Genomic DNA, 18,906 nt, shown 5'->3' with positions numbered 1-18,906 from the left:
ATATGTGCTCATATGGACTTTTTTTTTTTTTTTTTTAAGAGGTTTTTGTCTTAGGGTGCATGTGCTCATTGGAGAGAGAGAGATAGAAAAAGTGAGAGGGAAATTGAGAAATCACCTTCCTAGGGGGATGGCTACGCCTCAATCCCTTCTCCTCCATTGTCCTCTCAGGATTTTGGGCATGCACACACACAAATGTGCCTGGTGTGAGTTTCAAGGCACCAGGTCTAAGAATTGAACTGCAGTCGGCTATGTGGGAATCCACTATGCCATCTGCTGGCCCCTCACATGGGCATCTTTGCCTTTGGCCCAGAGAAAGCCATAGTCCTCTGAAGGAAATAATGCATGTGGTTTGCTCTCGGCCTGTATTTCAAACAGCTTTTCCCTCTGTGGGTGCAGCTAACAGCCGATAGACTCTCGTCCCCTTCACTCAAACTTCTACTCCGCTCTGCCCTCCCTTCTTGGTTTTCCCATCAAAAACTTTTGTTCACAAAGTCCTCTTTTAAGAAAGAGACATTTGTCTTAAGGATCAGGCACTCCCCCCCTCTAAAAAGAATGAGATGAAGAAACAGTTACTGTTAGCGTGAGACTAGGAAGTGTATGCCACAGTGTCGCTCCAGGGGTGGGGTCTGACTCCCACTGAACCCTGGCCTGTCCGCATTGTCTAGAGACCAGTGGTGGGGCCCGGTCAGAATACCGCCATGGACAGAGTGTGGCGTAGATCATTTACAGAAGATTAGCTCACAATACTCCTGGAAATGAAGAAGTCTTGCGGGGTTTGGGGTCAGAGAGCCTTCACCTCGGCCCTGCTCTCGAGCTTTGGTTTTTGTCCCAGGCTTATTCCTTGATTCTCAACTTTCTAAAATCTGGTAAAACCTCTTATTCTGATGACTTCCTGATGGAGTTCTCTCCAGGCCACCTCCCCGTGAGCTATTGAGATCTTCCGCACATCGCAGCGGTTGGATTATCCAGCCCTTAGATAGAAAGGTTCAATCTATTGCCCAGTGCCTTGACCCTCGTCCTATTTATCTGATGTTGCTAATGTGACTTAATCTAGCCAACGAAAAGAAAAAAGAAAAAAACAAAACGAAACAAACAACACATCTGCCGGGTGTCACACCACAATGTGGAGGAGCCTGTCTGTCTACAAAGCTTGCTGCTCAGTTGTATACGATGTGTGGGTTTGGAAAGGAGAATGGATTTGTTGTTTTAGTGCAAAGCTGCAAAGTTTGAGAGTGCTAAGAAAATGGGACCGAGCCCCAGGAGACCTGCTCAGTTCTTGGGAAAAGTTGAGGCTCTGGAGATAGGACTCTACCCATAGAAGGCCACAGAAAATCTGAAACAAAATAGGATTTTGGCTCTCAGATACACTGCAGAGGCAACAAGAAAAACCCGTCATGTGGCAGGATACTTAGCCGCGGGAATAACTTTATCGACAGTCACAGTGAGAACTTCCTGCAGGCCGAGCGCCATGCTCATCACTTTATGTTAATTATTTTCATTTATCCTCATTTTAACTCTGAGTATTGGGGTCAAGGACCTTCCCTCTTGATGCAGAAATTGCAGCTGTGAGACTTAAAGGTTTCTGACAGAGGAAGAGCCAGGGTTCAAATCCAAATGAACATTCTGCCCAGCCTGTGCATATAGTATACTATTAGCAAATCCTCGTTTAAAAACCCTAACGACTCGCAGTATAGATTGCTCAGAATGTGAGACCTACTTAGATTCTATCACAGGAAGAGATGGGTGGCTAAATTATTCGGGTATTTGGAAAGACTGAAAACTTTTCCACAAAAGACTTTGGATTATATCAAGAATACACTTAGGGACTAGCAGATGGCGTAATGTTTACATTGCTGGACTCCCACGTAGTTGACCATGGTTTGAGTCCTGGACCCGGTGGCTTAAACTCACACTGGGTGCATGTGTGTTTGTGCTCGAGATCCCAAGATGAGAATGGAAGAGAAGGGGGTTGCCACATGGCTGTCTCCTGGGGTGGTGACATAAGAGTCACAGCTTAGCCAATAAATCAATGAGTAGTAAAACAAGAGGGGGCAGTGGGCCACTGCATGTCATAGACTATGAGGGTGATGGGCCCAAGACATGAGGAGAAGGATAATAACAGGGGGAAGTGTCTGTCATAAACTCAGATACTGATAACATTCACTGGGATAGACGCCATTGGCCAAGAGCCAAGAGAGAAGCTGGGGAGTGTGTCAGTAGGTGAACGGGCAGAATTTGGGATGAGTGTCCACCTCAGGGACTTGATAGATTGTTCAACAAATGCACGAGTTCAATGTTTGTGTGAAGAGAAAATGAGTCCAATTAAAAATTGTGGTAAACATGGACTCGTACTGGTAATAATTCAATTCACATTGACGGGTATAAAGATACATCACCATTTTTAATTGTTTTAAACACCGTATAATTATTGAATTAGTATACTACCAGCCAATATACATCAAGTGCTCTCTAAATACCCGAATACTGTGGTGTGTGTTCATTGAATGATTAGAGGTGGAATTTGAATCTACGACTTCTGGCTCCATCTAGAGTGTATGTGGACTTCTCCACTCTGCCTTCTGGGCCCTTCTTCTCAAGGGTAGGTGGGTAGAACGTGGCCAAATTAACGTGAAAAGAGAGTTTCAGCCATGGGTGAGGAGAGGCAAATATTTGTCTACACAATGTCATGGCCCTTACTGAGACTTCTGTAGCTGTTCTTCCTGCAAGCTGATTTTCTCGGAAGTGTAGCCGCCATATGACAGAGTGGACCTCTTTGCTATCTGCTCTGCCCTTTACTATTTGGGTACTCTGTCTTTAAAACAGATCACGATCAATCCCTTGAATGAATAATGAACTTTTTGGAGGACAAAAGGTCTTGGTTAATGTGGGTAGCAAATAACTAAGCTGGTATTGGAGTGATGAATCAGATAACCCTGCCCAGGTTAAGTACATGGTGATGTACTATCAGTTTTTCTCTCTCCCTTCCTCTCTTCTGACTTTCCTTCTCTTTCACAGCTTTATTGGAGTATAATATATAATATATATATATATACACACACACATAATGTTTTAGAACATTCCATCACCCCAAAAAGTTCCCTCATGTCCATATATAATTAATCTCTGCCCCCAATCCCAGCCCTGGGCAACTGCTGATATGTCTTCAGTCTGTATCAGTTCACCTCTTCAAAAAACATTTCATGTGTGTGGGACCAGCAGATGGCATAATGGTTACATTGCTGGACTCCCATGTAGTCGACCAGTTCAAGTACCAGACCTAGCGGCTTAAAACTTATGCCGAGTGCATGTGCATGTGTGCCCCAAATCCTGGTGCCCAAAATCCTGAGAGGAGACTGGAAGAGAAGGGATTGCAGTGTGACCATCCCCCTTGGGGGGTGATTTCTCGCTTCCTTTCTCTCTCTCTGGTGAGCACACGTGCCCTACAGTAAAACCCTCTCTTAAAAGAAAAAGATATTTCATGTAAATAAAATCATACAATACGTAATCTTTCATGTCTGACTTCTCCCACTTAGCGTGTTTTTTTGAGGCCCATCCATCATGTAACAAGTATCAACACTTCATTTCTTTTTTTTTTTTTTTTTTTTGGAGAGATTTTCGCTATAGGGCGCGTGCGCTCACCAGACAGACAGAGAGAGACATAGAGACAGAAAGCGAGAAATCACACCCCAGGGGGGATGGTCATGCCGCAATCCCTTCTCCTCCATTCTCTTCTCGGGATCTTGGGCACGCACGCACACGCGCCCGGAGTGAGTTTTAAGCCACCGGGTCCGGGACGCGAACCGTGGTCGACTACGTGGGAATCCAGCGACATAGCCATTACGCTAACTGCTGGTTCCCAACACTTCATTTCTTATGGCCATGTAACGCTCCACTGTATGGGTCCACCGTATTTGTAATCTATTCTCTAACTGACGAACTATCAGGGAGTCTCCATTTTTGGGGTATTGTGAATAATGCTGCTATGAACATGCTGCCCCTCATGTGTAGGTTCCTAGAAGCAGAATTGCTGGGTGGTATGGAAAGTTGAACTTTTAAAAAAACTGCCCAAATAACTCTGGAATAGCTGTACCATTTTACATTCCCACTGGCAATGCATGAATGCTCTGGTTTCTCCATCTACATCCTTCCGTTATTCGGTAATGTCTATTTTAAAAATTAAGTTCACTCTAATTGCTATAGAGTGGCATCTTACCGTACTGTGATTCTGTGATTTTATTTTTAAGTTAGTGGACATGTACGAGAGAGAGACAGACAGACAGACAGACAGAGACCGAGAAAGCACTCCCCAACAGAGCCTGGTCATACCACAGTCCTTTTTTTTTTTTTTTCTTTTCAGAGTTCTCCATCCCATCAGGAACCTGGGCATGCACACAACTGGTGTGTTTTCAAGCCACTGGGGTTAGGACTTGAACTCTGGTCGGTCATGTAGAATCCAGCTTCTTCTACACAGAGCTTAACTATGGGCTATGGGGCTGGCCCCTAGTGTGATTTTAATTTGCATTTCACTAATGGCTGGTGGTGTTGCATGTTTTTATATACTTACTAACTATTCACAGTTCTTGTTTGGTGGAATGGCTATTAAATCTTTTGCCCATTTTATAATTGGGTTGTGTTTTTTTTTTCTTAAAGTTTATTTATTTCTTCCATGAGCAAGAGAGACAGGGGGAGAGAGAGACAGAGAGAGAGACAGAGACAGGCACTCCTAACAGGGTCTTTAGACACCATCTAGCCCAGGCTCAGCTGGCCCAGATCACAGACTATGCCTTGTGTGTTCAGGGAAACCCTGGGACGTGAACCGAGTGCCTTTCCCACGTAAGCGCAGCTGTTACCACTGTGCCATGTACTTCTGCATCTATTCTGCACGAGGCCCTTTATCCGAGGTAGGCTTTGTGAACATTTCCTTGCAGTTTGTGTCTTGTCTTATCATTGTCTTAGCAGTATGTTTTAAAGCAAGGAAGTTTTCAAGTTTGAAACATTCCACTTTTTAAAATTTAGTTATTTTATTTAACTTTATTTATTTGTTTGTTTGTTTTAATTTGACCAGAGAGGGACAGAGTGAGAGAGAAAGTGAGAAAGCAAGCCGCCAGGTTTGGGACTCGAACCACAGTCAGCCATGTGGGAGTCCAGTGTCGCTAACCACCATACCACCTGACAGCTCCAATACATTCTACTTTCTCAGTCTGATTCATTAAGACCATGCCTTTGGTATAGTAGCTATGAACTCTGCCCAACCCAAGATCACAAACATTTTCTCCTGTATTTTCTTCTAGAAGCTTTATTGTTTTCACTCTTGTACTTTGGTCTACAATTCCTCCTTATCATACCTATCTAAGAAATATAGAAGCAAGCCTGTGTCCATTCAGGTTACAGAAAAACAATATCTTTTTCACTTCCAATGTTTTCTGGAGGTCAAGCTGAAAAGAATCCCTACAATTTGAGTCCTAGAGGGCAAACATGCTTTTGAGGGGGGTAAGTGGATTTTTTTGATGGCTTTGATGGAAGTGTGGAGGAGGAGAAGACAAGGCTGGGGTAGTTGAACACATGTCCTTTTCCAGGTCAGCCAATCGGAATGAGCTAGATATAACAGCAAGTAGAACTGACCATCTGGTTTCAGCCTAAAAATGAAAAGCGACTATTTAAATCTGCTGTCTATGTGCTCTGGGCAGTACTTAGTACCTCTGCATGCCTGATAAGTAAAAATCAATGAGAAATGTCATTTCTTCTCGTACGTCTATGTTTACCTGGAGTTGTTCAGGCACAGGTAGAGGGAATCAGGAGAAGGTGATAAAACGGGATGGATCGGACCTAAAGGCAAAGTCGTTCTGAGTTTCCAGAGAAGGTAAAGGTTTTATGAGAGACTTAGAAGACAGACGACGTCGAGAATACAGGCATTGTCCCACATATCCCTCCTCCCCAGTCGCCAGCCACTTTAAACTACACTGTAGTAGTTCATTCTCAGCCTCTCTCAAACTCAAGTCTTCATATTCATCCCAATTAAAACAGGAACACTCATAAACAACCACCACAGGGCTAATAAATAACACCTTAGTGCAAGATAAACAAATAGAGATGATGGTGAGAGTGATAAAGGAAAGGCAATGTCTATAAAAGCCACACTGAGCAGGAAGGGGAGCTCTGGTTGGCTGGGCTATGCGGAATGTACTGGAGGCCTCGGGTTTTTCCAGAGAGGCCCCAACAGTCTTCACAACCTTTACCCATTTTCTTAGATTGAATAGCTTGATTTGTAGATTTTCGTTAAACAGTCTGCATCTAATACGTGGTTTGTATACTGAAATAGTCTAGGTATTAGCTTACTAGAGAACTCCAAGGGAAGCTTAGCCCATCCACATAGAGTCTCGTTAATCAGTGGGATCTCAGGAGAGCTAGACCACAGACCACAGCTTGGAAAAGTTGAAAGATGACACGAAGGAGCCAAGGGATGTGGACACAGAGCAGAAAAGAACTTGTACACTGGACCCCACTTAGCTTCTCTGATTCAGATTGAGCAGTCAAAAGCCTCTTAATTTTGTTAATTTGATTACTTAAAAAAAATTTTTTTAGAGGAGATTTTTTCTTTAGTGTGTGTGCACTCACCGGAGAGACAGAGACACAGAGAGAGAAAGTGAGAAATCATTCCCGAAGGGGAATGTCCATGCTATAATCCCTTCTCTTCCATTCTCCTCCCAGGATCCTGGGCAAAAATGCACACACACACACACCTGACTTGAGTTTAAAGTCACTGGGCCTGGGACTTGAACTGCAGTTGACTATGTGAGAGTTCAGCAACATAACCTTTATGCCATCTGCTGGTCCCAATTTGGTCACATTTATACCCTGAAATGTGTGCACATTACAGTTCCTGAAGTGAAGCACTGCTCTGGGCCTGTATACAAAGGCCAGAACTTTCTGCTTGGCAGACCCAGAGTTGAATGGTATCCCCCTCAAAATTCATGTACTGAAGTCCTAATACCTAGTATGTCAGAACAGTGCCTTATTTCAAAATAAAGTCCTGGAGGATGTCAGGTAAGATGAGGTCATACTGGGCCAGCAGGTGGGGTGGTGATTAAGACTCTTGATCCTGCGCGGTCTATTCCCTGAGTCTTGAGCCCGCCTGGCAGCTTGATAAACATGCCTGGTGCATGTGTGTGCATGCCCAAAATCCCAAGAGGAGAGTGGAGAAGGGATTAAAGTATGGCCGTCATCCCTGGGACGTAATTTCTCACTTTCTGTCTCTCTCCAGCGAGCACAAGTGACCGACAGCAAAAATCTTAAGAAGAACAAACAAATGAGGTCATACAGGAGCAGGGTGATTCTAATCCAGTATGACTTGAGTTCTTATAAAAGGGGAAATTCATGGGGCCAACAGGTGGCCTGGTAATTACAGCGCTAGACTCCTACATGGCTAACCATGATTCGAGTCCTGGACCTGGCGGCTTGCATTCTCACTCTCTGTCTGTGTCTCTCTCTGGTCAAATTACATAATAATAATAATAATAATAATAATAATAATAATAATAATAATAATGAATATGATTAAATAAAATAATTCTTTAAAAATAATAATAATAGGGATCAGCAGTTGATATAATGGCTATGACACTGGACTCCCATGAAGTCGACCATGGTTTGAGTCCTGGACCTGGTGGCCTGGACTCACGCTGGGCGCATGTGCATGCATGCCCAAGATCCCAAGAGGAGAATGGAGGAGAAGGGATTGCGGCATGGCCATCCCTCCTGGAGGTGATTTCTCGCTTTCTATCTCTCTGTCTCCCTCTGTCTTTCGGGCAAGCACATGCACCCTACAGCAAAAACCACTCAAAAAATAACAATAATAATACATTAAATTAAAAAAATAAGTTGGTACGGTATTTCTTCTGTCACATCAGCAGCGCATAACGGCAGTCTCATTGTCTTTTTTTGTCTGTTTCCTAATTGCCAGAGGGCACAAGTGCTCACCAGAGAGACTGAGGAGAGAGGGAGAGGGAGAAAGCACGCCACAATGGGACATGGTCATGATGGAAATTTTGTCCTCCATTTCTCCATCCTTTTGGGAGTAGGGGAACACACACATGTGCCCAGAGTATTTTCCTAGCCACTAGGAATGGAATTTGAACTATAGTCAGCCATGTGGAATCCAGCTCTCCTTAAACACTAGACCAAGGGGCTAAAACTAACCGTCACATTTTCAAAGGAAAAAAGTTAGACTCCATTTTTTGGTGAGATAATTGTGACATAATTTGTGGATTTTTTTTTTCTTTTTTGAGGTTTTTGTCATAGGGTGTTTGCAATTACTGGAGAGAGATAGAAAGGACAGTGAGAGATCACTCCCCACTCCAGGGGAAATGCCCATGCTGCATTCCCTTTTCTTCTACTCTCCTACGGGAATTTTGGGCACTCATATACAAAAGCCCAGCATGATTTTCTTTCCTTTTTTTTCCTAAAGAGAGAGAGTTTTTCTATAGGGCATGTGTACTCACTAGAGAGACAGAGACAGAGAGACAGAAAGTGAAAAATCATCCCCCAGAGGAGATGGCCATGCCATAATTCCTTCTCCTCCATCCCAGGGTAGATGGCCATGCCACAATCCCTTCTCCTCCATTCTCCTGAGATTTGGGGCACACACACACATGTGCCCTGTGTGAGTTTCACACTGCCAGGTCCAGGACTCAAACCATGGTCAACCTCGTGGGAGTTCAGCACCTCAACCACTATGCCACATGCTGGCCCCCATTTTCCTCATTTTAAAAGTGTCCTCACATTACACATAATAGTTTTGGAAAGCTTGTCTCTGCCACTGTGAGCCTGACAGCTACCAAATACTTGAAGACTTTTCTTTATTTTTTTTTTTTTTAGAAAAACAATATTCTAAACTTTATTATTTTTTTGGAGACTTTTAGAGAAGCATTTATTTGATAAAGTAACACACATGCTCAGAATGCCAAGAGGCAATACTATTTTTCAGACTCCTACAAGCAGAGAAAAGAAGACCCCCTACAGCCTCAGCCAGTAAGTAAGGAACAAATAATGCATAAAAACTGTTATCTCCCAAATCCTGTTCCCCCCCTTTTATTTTTTGTATTTTTAATGCATTTCTTTATTTCAAAAAAAGTTTTAGTTTTAATAGATCAAATAAAAAAATTTAATAGAAACTTGCTTAAAACTTAAAGTTAGGAAAAAGTTTAGGATTCAGTTCAAATAGTAGGTAGATGAAACTATCAATAGTTTAAGAGAAGATAAAAATCCTTAAATTGTTTTTCATTTAACGGTTTGAATATATTTTCCCATTATTTCCTTGCTTGCATTGTTTTCTTTTTTTATCATCATAATCTTCTTTATATTACATTGGATTACATATAACTTTACAGTGTATTACATTGTTTTTTCAAAAGGGAATGCCATGCATGTCCGTCAGTACAGAGACATTAATCTCCCCACTTCAACATTCAATATCTTTTCTATGTTTTCCCCAATCATTATTTTTATTATTCTAATTATTTTTTAAAACAGTCAATTGCTATTTCTCATTTTGCTTGTAAAAATACTTTGCCCATCATGAAATACTTCTCAGACCAATCCAGTTGAGAATACTATACATGTCATCATCAACAGTTAATAAGCCCTATCTGTTTCTCACTAACATCCTGTCTCTCTATTGTTCACTTGCTATCTTTCTCTATCCTCTTCTCTTCACTTACCCCATTCCACACTGTCCTATTCTCATTAAGTACCTTCACTGTGTTTATGTCCTCCGAATTTTTGCTCTCTATTATAGAGTGCGGATAGTCGGTATATATTGAGTGGATACATACAATATCTTTCTTTCATAGCCTGGCTTACTTCACTCAGCAATAGATCCTCCGTATCTGACCATTTTCTATCAAATTCCAGGGTCTTGTTATTTTTTATGGCTGAGTAGTATTCCATAGAGTATATATACCACACTTTTCCAATCCATTCATCAGTTTGTGGACATTTAGGTTGGTTCCATGTCTTGGCAATTGTGAATAATGCTGCAATAAACATGGATGTGCAAGCACTTTTCTGACTGAGCGTTCTCCTGTCTTTTGGGTAAATACCCAGAAGTGGGATTGCTGGATCAAATGGTAGTTCTATTTGTAGATCTTTGAGGAACCTCCATATTGTTCTCCACAGTGGTTGAACTAGTTTACATTCCCACCAACAGTGTAGGAGGGTTCCCTTTTCACCACATCCCCGCCAACACTTATCACTTTTTATATTCTTAATCTTTGCCATTCTGACAGGGGTTAGGTGGTATCTCATTGTGGTTTTTATCTGCATCTCCCTTATGATGAGGGATGTCGAGCATTTCCTCATATGCTTTTTGGCTGTTCGTATGTCTTCCTTAGAGAGACTTTTGTTCAGCTCACTTTCCCATCTTTTAATCGGGTTAATCATTTTTTTTCGCATAAGGCACTTGAGTTCCCTATGTATTCTCGTTATCAGTCCCTTGTCTGAGGCATATTTAACAAAAATATTTTCCCATTCTGAGGGTTGTCGGTTCACACTTGTTACTGTGTCCTTTGCTGTGCAGAAACTTCTTAGTCTAATATAGTCCCACTTGTCTATTTTAGGGATTATTGCCTGTGCTTTGGGAGTCTTATTTAAGAAGTCTTTGCCTACTCCAATGTCTCCCAGAGTTTCCCCAGCATTTTCCACAAGTAGTTTTATTGTCTGAGGTCTTAGGTTCAGATCTTTGATCCATTTTGAGTTGACTGTTGTTAATGGTGAAAGATGGGGGTTCAGTTTCATCTTTCTGCAGGTGGATACCCAGTTTTTCCAGCACCATTTACTAAAGAGGTTTTCCTTTTCCCAATGGATTGACTGATATCCTTTGTCAAAGATCAGTTGGCTATAAGCTTTGGGAGTTATTTCTGGGGTCTCTATTCTCTTCCATTGGTCCACATGTCTGTTTTTATGCCAATACCATGCTGTTTTGATGACCACAGCTTTATAGTATATCTTGGGATCAGGGAGTGATATGCCTCCTACTCCATTCTTCTTACGCAGGATTGCTTTTGCAATACGAGGTCTTTTATGGTTCCAGACAAATTCTATAATTGTCTTTTCTAGATCTCTGAAGAATATCTCTGGTATTTTGATTGGAATTGCATTAAACATGTAGATTAATTTGGGTAGAATTGCCATTTTGATTATGTTAATTCTACCAATCCAGGAGCATGGGATGTCCTTCCACTTTTTTATGTCACTTTCAATGTCTTTTTTAAGATTCTCGTAGTTTTCTTTATAAAGGTCTTTGACTTTCTTAGTTAGGTTTATCCCTAGATATCTTATACATCTTGTGGCTACGGTGAAAGGGATTCCTTTCTTCAGCTCTGCTTCATTCAACTTGTTGTTCATAAATAGAAATGCTATAGATTTTTGGATATTGATTTTGTATCCTGCCACCTTACTGTATTCACTTATTACTTCAAGCAGTTTTTTCATGGATACCTTTGGGTCTTCTAAGTATACCATCATGTCATCTGCAAATAAAGATATTTTCAACTCTTCTTTGCCTATTCGAATGCCTTTAATACTGTTCTCTTCTCTGATTGCAATAGCTAAGACTTCCAGTACTATATTAAAGAGCAGTGGAGAAAGTGGGCAGCCTTGCCTAGTACCTGTTTTCAGAGGAAAAGCTTTCAGCTTTTCCCCATTCAGTATAATATTAGCTGTAGGTTTTTCATAGATTGCTTTTATTGTGTTCAGAAATGACCCTTCTATACCAATCTTACTGAGAGTCTTAATCATAAAAGGATGTTGTATTTTATCAAACGCTTTCTCCGCATCAATTGAGATGATCATATGGTTTTTATCTTTCTTTCTGTTAATGTGGTGTATTACATTTATGGTCTTGCGTATATTGAACCACCCTTGCATCCCTGGTATAAAGCCTACCTGGTCGTGATGAATGATCTTTGTTATATGTTGTTGGATACGATTTGCGAGTATCTTGTTGAGAATTTTCGCATCTATATTCATCAATGATATTGGTCTGTAGTTTTCCTTTTTTGTCATATCCTTATCTGTTTTGGGGATGAGGATGATGGAGGCTTCATAAAATGAATTTGGAAGGTTTCCTTCCTTTTGAATCTTTAGAAATAATTTTAGTAAGATAGGGGTTAATTCTTCCTTGAAAGTTTTGTAGAATTCACAAGTGAAGCCATCTGGGCCTGGGCTTTTCTTTGTTGGGAGATTATTAATTACTGATTCAATCTCCTGGCTTGTTATAGGTCTATTCAGATTCTCTATGTCTTCCTGATCCAATCTTGGTAGTTTATATGCATCCAGGAATTTGTCCATCTCCTCCAGGTTATCTTGTTTGTTGGCGTAAAGTCGCTCATAGTATCCTCTAATGATATTATGTATTTCTGCTATGTCCGTGGTAATATTGCCTGTTTCATCACATATTTGATTAATCTGGTTTCTTTCTTTCTTCTTCTTGATCAGTCTAGCCAATGGAGTATCAATCTTGTTGATCTTTTCAAAGAACCAGCTTTTGCTTTCATTTATTTTCTGTATGGTTCGTTTATTTTCTATTTCATTTATTTCTGCTCGAACCTTTATTATTTCTTTTCGCCTGGCATTTTGGGGGTTCGTTTGTTGTTGTTTTTCCAGTTCTCTGAGGCATGATGATAAGTTATCTACTTGCCATCTTTCCATCCTTTTCTTATGTGCACTAATTGCTATGAATTTCCCTCTTATGACTGCTTTTGCTGTGTCCCATAGGTTCTGGACACTTGTGTCCTCATTATCATTTGTTTCCATAAATTTGTTTATTTCAGCCTTAATTTCTTCAGTAGTGAAGAAGTCATTCAGAAGTAGGTTGTTCAGTTTCCATGTGTTCGTGTGTTTTCGGGGTTGTTTCTTGAAATTAATCTTGAGTTTAATTCCATCATGGTCAGAGAAGATGCTGGGTACAGTTTCTATGCCTTTGAATCTGTAAAGGCTTGATTTGTGTCCTAATATATGATCTATCTTTGAAAAGGTTCCATGTCGGGGTGAGAAAAATGTATATGTTGTGGATGTAGGGTGGAAAGTTCTATAGATATCTGTCAAGCCCATTCCATTTATAGTATCATTTAAGTCCTGTATCTCTCTATTTATTTTCTGTCTAGAAGATCTGTCTATAGGAGATAACGGGGTGTTGAGATCTCCAACAATTATAGTATTTTTCCCTATGTCTCCTTTTAGCTCCAGCAGTCTTTCCTTCACATATTTAGGCGCACCTGAGTTGGGTGCGTAGATATTTATAAGGGTTATATCTTCTTGCTGGATTACCCCATCTACTATTATATAATGCCCTTCTTTGTCTCTTCTTACAGTCTTTGTTTTAAAATCTATTTTGTCTGAGATCAATATCGCTACTCCAGCCTTTTTCTGATTTCCATTTGCATGGAATATCTTTTTCCAGCCCTTGACTTTTAGTCTATGTATATCTTTATCCATAAAGTGAGTTTCTTGTAGGCAACAGATAGAGGGTTTCTGTTTTCTTATCCATTCAGCTAGTCTATGTCTCTTAACTGGGGAATTTAATCCATTGACATTCAATGTAATTATCGATATTTCCATACCTGATCCTATCATTAAGTGAGCCATTTTCTGGGACTTGAACTGCAGTTGACTATGTGAGAGTTCAGCAACATAACCTTTATGCCATCTGCTGGTCCCAATTTGGTCACATTTATACCCTGAAATGTGTGCACATTACAGTTCCTGAAGTGAAGCACTGCTCTGGGCCTGTATACAAAGGCCAGAACTTTCTGCTTGGCAGACCCAGAGTTGAATGGTATCCCCCTCAAAATTCATGTACTGAAGTCCTAATACCTAGTATGTCAGAACAGTGCCTTATTTCAAAATAAAGTCCTGGAGGATGTCAGGTAAGATGAGGTCATACTGGGCCAGCAGGTGGGGTGGTGATTAAGACTCTTGATCCTGCGCGGTCTATTCCCTGAGTCTTGAGCCCGCCTGGCAGCTTGATAAACATGCCTGGTGCATGTGTGTGCATGCCCAAAATCCCAAGAGGAGAGTGGAGAAGGGATTAAAGTATGGCCGTCATCCCTGGGACGTAATTTCTCACTTTCTGTCTCTCTCCAGCGAGCACAAGTGACCGACAGCAAAAATCTTAAGAAGAACAAACAAATGAGGTCATACAGGAGCAGGGTGATTCTAATCCAGTATGACTTGAGTTCTTATAAAAGGGGAAATTCATGGGGCCAACAGGTGGCCTGGTAATTACAGCGCTAGACTCCTACATGGCTAACCATGATTCGAGTCCTGGACCTGGCGGCTTGCATTCTCACTCTCTGTCTGTGTCTCTCTCTGGTCAAATTACATAATAATAATAATAATAATAATAATAATAATAATAAAATAATAATTTTTTTTTAAAGGGAGGAAATCTAGACATAGGCAAAGGGAAAACAACATGTGAAGATGAGAGCTGAGATTGGGTGATGCGGCAGAAGCCTAGGAACACCAAAGGTATCCCAGCAAAACCCCGGAAGCTAGGGGAGGGCACAGACTTGTTCATGACCCTGAGGATACTTTCTTATTTCCTCTTAAGTTTATTTATTTATTTCATCAGAGAGACAGCCTCTCCAACAGAGTCTTAATACTGTGATCTACCTCCCAGCCTCAGCCAGGCCTGATCACAGACACACAAGTGCTTGGGGTACTCAAAGAGGGCTTCAGACCCAAACCTAGACTCTTCCAATGTGGGTCAGCCTTGCAGAGCATCCCCGTTTACTGCTGCACTATCATCCAGGCAATGACCCCACTCACACACACACACACACACACATACACAGACACCTTGTTCTTGGATTTCCAGAACAGTGAAACAATAACATTCTGTTGTTTAAGCCACTCAGCTTGTGGTACTTGTTAGGCAGCGCTAGCAAACTAATACACCAGCCCTTAAGTTTCCCCTGATGAAGGGACAAAGCATTCCATTTCCTAGACAAGATACCCTTGGGTGTATCTTCTGGATAATAATAAGATAAAAATGTGGACGGAATAAGCAGGGCACAGACGCCGCCTACCTCCCAGGACACGCTTCCCTTTTCTCGGGGTCAAGCGATGCCTCCCAAGGCTTTCAGCGGTTGGCTCTCTGACAGTGCTCACAGGGTGGAATGCATTCAGCTTTCTTTGCCTGTAAATAGGAGTGGGAAGCAGTTAGATATGGAGGGGAAAGGCTGGCTGACAAACAAATCCCATTACCCTTGTGCAAATGCTTGTGCATTTCTACTCCAGTGTTTTAACTAACAGGCTGTTTAGAGGGAGTTTGCCCTGTTGAAATTAAAAGAAAAAAAATAGATTTGAGAGAGTATCCATTTCTTCTATATCACTCAGAGCAGTGAAGTCCACAGTTCCACATTTACTGGCAGCCTGCTTAAGCAGCCTGTGGCCTTTACTGAATCACAGACTCGTCAGGGTACCGTCTTCCAGATCAAGGGTCATTCCTTCCTCCTCAGGCTTTCTTGAAATCGACAGTACCTGGGAAACAAGGGACTTTCTTACGGACTGCCCTTTCCATCGGTCTATTTCTGTACACTAGAATATACAATTTTCTTTGTCCTCGATCTTTTAGAACAATGCCTGATTCTTTTCAGAAAAGATCTTTTCCTAAGAATAACAAAAGTCAGAGTTTATTGAGCAGCTAAATGTACTAAGCGCAGGGCTCGCGTGTCACACAGGGATCGCTGTACTTCCTTCCTGATGTTCGTTAGGGATAGTGATGTGGTCACCTGCATGTACGGCCAAGATCATGAGGGCTCAAGGATGTCGGCTCAGTTGCCGACGTGTAGTTAATAAGGGACGACACAAAATCTTGCTGGTTGCTTCCAGTGGACTGTATGTTATCATAGCTCCGCAAGGGAGTCAGTTTACTCCTAAGGGTCTTTGTCCCTGGCAACACATAGCAATAGTAGGTAGTTGAGGGGCAATGGAAGGCAGAGGGACTGGGGTGATGAGATTTTGCTGGAGACAGCCAGGTGCAAAGGTCAATGCACCTGGAAAGATCAAACTGATTCTATAGATTAGGTTCACCAAGCGGAAGTGCCTACATGGAGGAAGCAGTGTAGCTTAGGACAAGGCGCTCAAGCTTGAGCCTGCATCAGAGTCCCTGGAGGGGCTGTTAAAGCCAGATGGTTCGAATTCACCCCCAGGCCCCCTAACCCAGGAAGTATTTAAGTGGGGCCTGAAAATTTACTTTGTTCATCTGAAGTCCCCGGTGGTGCCAATGCTACTTCTAGGGACCACACTTTGAGAATCTCTAGTGGTTAAGAGCAGTCTCTGAAGTCCAAGGGAGCTGATTTTAAGTGCCAGTCTTGCCACCGAACAGCTGTGTGACCTTGGGCAAGTTTTTGATTTTCTCTGAACTTCTGTTTTCTTCCATATAAAATGGGACAATATAAAAGTTTTATATGATGTACTTTATCTCTTACATTAATTATCATGCATGAACAAGACAGTGCCTATTTTAAAAGATGGCATTAGGCCTGTTGTTACTCACTAAGAATTCCACAATTCTACCACCGCCACCACCGCACTTTTTATTTTTAGACACATGTTTATTCTTAAAATTTCTCCTCTCACCTCTAACATGCCAGACCTCTTTGTGTTTCTGTGTGAAAAATGGATCTTCACACTAAATCCTATGTCAGCTTTGTTGTGAGGATTAAATGAGCTAATCTGTACCCAGATAAATGTGTACCTTCTGCAGTCAGAGGTCACTGTGATGCTTCCTCTTCCTGCCCTCAACTCTGCACTGTGCTATTCTTTTTATATGCGTTATCTCATTTAATGCTCACGGTCATCCTGGAAGGCTGAAAATGGTGTGATCACTTTATCAATGACAACACAAATCCATTAGAGGTTAAAATTTGCTCAAGACCACTCAGTGGTTAAGGTGTTCTTTGTTTTGTTTTGTTTTTTTCTTTTTTCTTTTTTTAAGGTTCTTGCCATAGTGAGAAGTCATCCCTCCCACCAAGGGGGCTGGCCATGTTGTAATCCTGTCTCCTCCATTCTCCTGGGATTTTAAGCACTCATGCATGCCTGGCGTGAGTTTCAAACCACTGACTACAAGATTTGATTTTTATCACAGTCAGTCACGTGGGAGTCCAGCACCTGAACCACACCACTGGCTGGCCCCTCAAGTGGCTAAGATTTAAATGTAGATGTTTGGCCCAATAAACATTGCCCCTTCATAGTAAGCCATACACGAGCCCAACTGTATAACTCACTTCGTGAAGGGTTGAAGAGGCCTGGGCTGGAGATTCGCAGTGCTAAGAGAAAGCAAGTTTTTGATTTATACGTGTAGGATTGGAAAAACAGTTTGGCTGACTGAACCGTAAAACGGATCAAGGCTTGTTGCTGTCATCATCCTCTTTGCTTTTTAGACAAAGTAACCTTCTGCCACGTAAAATTTCACTGAGAAAGAAAACGTAGCTGAAAAGCATTCATCTTCCTTCCGAGTCTCCATTTTGTACCCGTGCTGGGTCACCATCTATTCACACAGCCAGACATGGGACTGTGGAAATAATAGTTGTAATAATTCGAAACTGGCAAATGCAATGTCACAATATTAGACTCAGATTTCCCTGAAGGAAGAGGCATTTAAGGATAATCTAGGCACCAGCTTAAAATCCACCTGAGTTAGCTACAAGATGAAAATGATTTTTCTTTCTGTAATTACTGAGGTGGTCTCCAAAGATGTTTACTATGTTAAATTGGCATCGAGTGTCAAGGGGTGTTCATTGGTAGCTTTCAAGGTTACAGAGGAGGGCCAGATATTTAGAGGCGGAAACCACGGGCTTGACCTGGGAGTGGAAGGCCTTCCAACTGATGCATGTGGTTAATGTTTGTAGGAAGGAGAAGCCTCCAGCTTAGGAAGATCAAATTTCTATTTACCTGGAGGCAAAAAATAATCATAAACAGGTGCTCTTAAATGTTCAACCCTGCTGTCTGACTTCCCAAACAAAGACCCCCCCCTCAACTACCTCAGGTTTCAGTGAGGAGAAGGCCATTTTGATTTGCTTCCCTTTTATCTCTGGCTCCCTTTAAAAACAGGAAATAAAATCTTTTAGGATAACAGACCGTGTGTACAGAAAGAGGTTGTAGCCAGAAGTTATCCCATAGCTCTGGCCTGTGACCAGTTCGCCTGCGAGGATTTATTTTAAGCTATTCTTATCTGAATCGGCTGGCTGCGCCAGCATGGGGGCTAATTCTCTCACAATAAGCCTGCTGGGGTGTGTTTGGGTCTCTGTTTGTTTGTTTTGATGTGTACAAAGACTGCGAAATGGAGAGCAGCATCACACTCCTCTAAATGAGAGACGCTGGCTGGCACGACAGGGGAGGCTTGACGGTATCTGGGAATCTGCGTAGCAAACAAACACACGCTAGGGGGAGGCGGGGAGGCAGGTAGGCACGTTCTCTCCCTGCAGGGAGACCCAGAAGCAATGGGTCTCTTGAGATGAATAGGACCCCCAGGGTGTCAAGATCACTGGGAGATGTCTCTGCACCAGCGAGGAAAGGAGCTGAAATGAAGGGCCTCTTCTCAGGGTGTTTCACACATTCACACCCCCAGCGGGGGGACCCCACTGTAAGCTGCTCATGGTTCTCTGTCGTCACCCCATCTTCCTGGGCAATCTTGACAACTATTGAAACCTCTGGTTTGGGCTTCTGTTTTGTAAATAATTATTTTCTTTAGATTTTATTTATTTTAATTTGACCAGAGAGGGACAGAGAGAGAGAGAGAAAGAGAGAAAGCAAGCCGGCAGGTCCGGGACTCGAACCGAGATCCGCCATGTGGCCCAAACCCTGTTTTTGGAAATGTTGTGGTCTGTCAAATCCTACAAGGTC

This window comes from Tupaia chinensis, unplaced genomic scaffold (genome assembly GCF_000334495.1).
Source record: "Tupaia chinensis unplaced genomic scaffold, TupChi_1.0 Scaffold148822_2, whole genome shotgun sequence".
Taxonomy (NCBI): Eukaryota; Metazoa; Chordata; class Mammalia; order Scandentia; family Tupaiidae; genus Tupaia; species Tupaia belangeri.
This window is presented reverse-complemented; position numbering follows the sequence as displayed.